The sequence below is a fragment of the Micromys minutus genome (genome assembly GCF_963924665.1).
Source record: "Micromys minutus genome assembly, chromosome: X".
Lineage (NCBI taxonomy): Eukaryota > Metazoa > Chordata > Mammalia > Rodentia > Muridae > Micromys > Micromys minutus.
In genome coordinates this window covers 34,668,376-34,673,085 of record NC_137970.1, presented here as the reverse complement: position 1 = coordinate 34,673,085, position 4,710 = coordinate 34,668,376, and the positions used below count along the sequence as shown (strand labels likewise).

The window sequence follows — 4,710 nt, the reverse complement described above, 5'->3', positions numbered from 1 at the left end:
GTCATTGCTGAAGAACAACACAGAAAAGTTGAGAACAAAGTGTCAGGGATCCACAGGGTCAGAATAGGTCCGGGACAGGGGGCTCCCAAACTCTGGGTCTCACTGAGTCTTAAAGAGTTGGGAGCAGAGTTGGGGGCTATTGGGATGAAGTCATCTAGCCCAGGGCTAGATGGGGAAATGGAGAGCTCCATGGCATTGCTCACAGTGATTGACTTCGCTTGTTAGTGGTTGTAGCTGGAAGCACAGAGAGGCCTTCTGTGGGAGAATTAAGTTGCATGCAGCTCGATAGTTGAATGCCTTTTCCATGCATCCCCACTGCGAATATGAATGAAAGAGACTGTTCACGGTTCTAAACTCTTTATTGACTGTTCACTGTGGAAAATGATGCCATCATGCTTGTCATACCAACCTCTCAGGGTGGACCCAGGCCCTTTGGCAGGGATGAATGTCTGGGAAGAAACGCTTATTGGCTAAACTTTCAGGGCCTCTAAGTACCTCTTTACCATGAAGAACTCTTTTATGGGCTTATGTGACCACAGATCACATTTCCTTGTGTGGAAAATGTGGCACGTGTTTCAGGCCAGGAATTTGGTAGGGAGCAGGGAGGTATCTACTGTCTCAGGTGTGAGTTTCCAGGGTCTCAACTAACTTTACCCATCAAGCTTCCTGGAACGGTTTACTGTCTCACAGATGTGAGGTGAGGATGAAACTGTGGGTATAAGGGCGAATATTTAGAATGCAGTTAGGGATCATGCTGGTTTGGTAATGTGGAAGGTGTAATAGCTTCTTGTGAAGGCTAGTTTTATGTCAGTTTAACACAAAGCTGGCACACATTTTACTATGATTGCCAGATGCTAACTTTTTTATAGGTATTGAGAGGCCAATATGAACAGGAAAAAAATGTGTAAACTTATACATTACTATTTTACTGGGATAACTGAACGTTTTCTCTTTAAAATATGCTGAACTTTTGTATAAAGAAAGGCTACTGATTATTGTGGTCATTTTGTATTTAGCCATTTTGCTGAAGATGGTATTCAAAATAGCCAGAAACTGAAAATGATCCAGAATTCCTCAACCAAAGAATGGATAACAAAAATGTGGTACATTTATACAATGGAATACTCCTCAGCTATTAAAATCAAAGATATCGTGAAAGGACAAGCATAGTATGTACTCACTTGTAAGTGGATATTAGCCTTTCAGTACAGGATAACCATGCTAAGGTCCACAGACCCTAATAAGCTAAGGAACAAAGAGAGCCCAAGGGAGGATGCTTGAAAAATAATTTTTTTTTTTTGCAGAAAACAGAAATATTTAATCCATTATCAGACATCAGAACTTGCTTTGTTTTTGGAGCATGGTTGATACTTGTGAGTGTGTGCTCGTGATTCATCCCCTGTTCACTACAGACACTGCAGTGAGGTGGAAGCAGGTCACTGAGGGAGAAAAAAGTAAATAAATAAATAAATAAGCCACAATAAAGTCCTCTAAATCCAACATTTCTTAAGTCTACCTTGTGACTTATTCAGAATTATTCTTTATCATAATTTTGTTGATGGTGTAAGGATGGAACCCCAGGTAACTGACTCAGTGCTGAAGTCTACCCTCTGCCCACCATAGTGCTTCTCCCCAGGGCACAAGTGCTGCCAAGAGAAGGACCACCTTTGCCACCATCACTGCAGGAGCCATTGCTCAGCAGTTACCTGCCTGCCCACAGAAGCACAGCATATGGTACCCCTTTCTCCTGATACACCGGGCCATCAAAGTCTGAATTCCCTGAACCTCAAAATTCCAAGTATTACAGCCAGTAGTGCAGGAGTCACTTGGTGCCAGTGTAGGTTTCCTCTTCTCGATAATAAAAGTATTGATTATATTAATGGAAATCCTGGTTTTATCATTATGGAAAAGGAAAGACTGCCAGTATCAGCCCTTCCTCACAGTAGACTGTCTACAGCTGCTATAGGGAGAGTTTTGCAGCTATTCCAGTATACCCACTGGGAAGAGACAGACACAGAAGCAAGGTGCCTGCATCAAGCAGACAGCCTCAAGCCTGGGAACATCCCAGCCCCCAACTGGAATCTTGTGCACCAAGGCTGTGTTGAGTGCATGTGGGGTTGAGGGGAGCTCTTTTGCAACCACTGATTCAGTTATAGCAAGTCCTGGACTGTGTGACCCGTCTTCCAGCCCCAACCAGTCTGCCACCTGGATAAAAACTTAATGTTCTTGATTCTCTTGTGTGATTCCAGTCAACAGGAGAAGGTTGCAAACCATGAACTGTATACTTAGAATGTTGCTCATCTGCCCAGGGTACACATCCACGAGCTCCCCGGAAGAGCCATCAGCAAGTGTGTTGCAGCACAGGCTTCTGAAGTCCCAGACTCATACAGACTTGTGGGTGGGGGCAAAAGCAATCAGACCGCTGTGCGGGCTAAAGGCCAGACTGGTGATGCTGTCCGAGTGGCCTCTCAGTTCTTTTAAAAGGGTCCCAGAGGCTAAGTCCCACAACTTTAACCACTGGTCCTCACCAGCAGATGCCAAGTACTTACTATTGGGGGAAAAGGAGAGGGAGAGCACAGGGCCTCAGTGCCCTGGAAAGAGCTGCATGGAGTTCCCTGGGCACTCCAGAGCCAAACAGTTTTGTCAGTGGAACCTGTAGCTAAGTAATTTGAGTTTGGGTGAAATTTGACACAGTCCACATATGCCAGGTGTCCTGCATATATTCCCAACAGGTACGTCCAATCAAGAAGACCATGGCCTGGAGGTATGGTCATTGGACCCACTGGCAAAGTACAGGCTGTAGGGACTGATGTTCAAGTCCCACACAGGGTAGGCATGTCCCTGATACAGTACAGTGTTGGTTAAACCGTGTGCTCTATCCTGGGCCACAGTGGACCTGCAGGATCTTCATCTCTGTGACTGCATTAGCTTCTTCATGCTCCTCCTCATCCAGAGTGTCACAAGCTAGACGGATTTAAGATGTGTCCACATGGTGGGGCTCTGATTTCAGCTTTTTGGACCGCAAGCTCCAGAGCTTTAAGCAGGAGTTGTCGAACACAGCAGCCAGCAGTTTACTATGAGAGGAGATCTCTGCAGTATTCAGCAGCTGTTCCGTGTTATAGAAGGCACAGAAGCAGATGGTGGTGAGGGAGGGAGGCTCATCCTTGACCTGCTTGATACTCTTCTTCTGCACGACGTCCAGTGCAGCCTCGTTCTGCAGAATAGGGTTGGGCACATCTGGTGGCTCCAGGCTGCTGCTTTCACTGGCATACAGCTGGTAGTCTGTCCTCCTTGCAGGTTGCACGTCCAAGTGAATGTGGACAACAAGCACCTTGCACAGGGCAGTGTTGTCGCTTTGGAGATAGCATATAAGGTAGTTGTAGTTATCTTCCTGGAGACGGACTACATACTTGTCTAGGAATGCACGAAACTAGAAGTTTGACAGAACGTCCTGGATAGTCTGTGTGGTGTGCAGTTGCTCGATGATGTCCTTCTGACTTGCATTCTGCAGGAACATTCCATGGAAGCAGCTATAGAAGCTTTCCATGGTGCTCCTAGGGCCGCTCTGGACCAGGTTGAGGTGTAGGTAGATAAAGAGAGGGTGGAGAGAAGTGTAACTTCATGACTGTACTGAGAGTCAGAATCAGTGAAAAGCTCTTCAGTCGTCCAAACTGTACTTCATATTGCTGGAGTTCTACCTGGTAAGGAGCTGCAGATATCACATTGGTACAACCAGACTGTTAAGACTGTGAGGTTGGCCTCTATCTCCTCAGGGGTCTGTGAGAGTCTCAGGCCTTGCTTCAAAGGGCCTTCTAAGTCCAAGTACTGCCAGCGTTTGAGGTAGCAGGACACCTCCACCTGAACCTGCTCTGTGTGCACTGTTTCATGATCTCTGGATGCCAGAGTCACAGTGCCTGAGAGGTCCTCGGCAGCCGCGAGCCTCTGTCTACTGCTCACTTCTGCCAAGTGCCTTCTTGAGGTAGCAGTTGGTGCTGCGGGAGGGCCTCCAGCAGGGCCTTGGCATCTCTGGCATCTCCGGGCCCTTGCAGCCCTCCCGGGCCATGCAGGGTCCCTCTGGCCCGAGTGAGCGAGGAGGCTGGGACCGGATGCTTGAATCTTACTCAGAAGGGAAAATAAAATAGTAATAGGAATAAAATAGCAACTAGATGGCCGGAAAGAATTGGCTTAGAGAGGGAGTGGGGGTCAGATATAGGGCGAGCCAGGGCAGGGGATAAGAGGGCTGAAAAAGAGAACGGAAAATTGTGGGAGGCATATCTGGGATAAGTTGGAGACCTGGGATAGAGGAGGCTCTTGGGAGCATACAGGGGTAACTCTATCTCAAACTCTTAGCAGTGGGACTCTGGAACCTGGAATGGCCACTTCCTGTAGCTAGGCAGAACTTCCAGTGGAGGGAGGAAGACACCTATCCACCCACAAAACCTTAGCTCCAAAATGTACCCTGGCTTCAAGATGTGCAGAGATAAAGATAAAGCGACTGAGGAAATGTCAAACCAAAAACTGGTCCAACCTGAGACCTATCACATGGGAGATAGCCAGCCCTGATACTATCAATGATATTCTGTTACACTTGTAGACAGAAGCCTAGCACAACTGTCATCTGAGAGGCTTCACCCAGCATCTGATGGAAACAGATGTAGAGACCCACAGGTAGAGCTCTGGAATTCTTCTGGAAAAGTCAGAGGAAAAAAT

The 4,710-nt window shown here is 47.1% G+C and overlaps 1 pseudogene across 1 annotated transcript; it reads right to left on the bottom strand.

The window, feature by feature from the left end:
* Positions 1 to 2,217: 2,217 nt before the first annotated feature.
* Positions 2,218 to 3,887, bottom strand: LOC308415576 (TAF5-like RNA polymerase II p300/CBP-associated factor-associated factor 65 kDa subunit 5L; annotated as a pseudogene). The gene has a single exon. The product of its transcript is annotated as a TAF5-like RNA polymerase II p300/CBP-associated factor-associated factor 65 kDa subunit 5L (transcript).
* Positions 3,888 to 4,710: the final 823 nt, after the last annotated feature.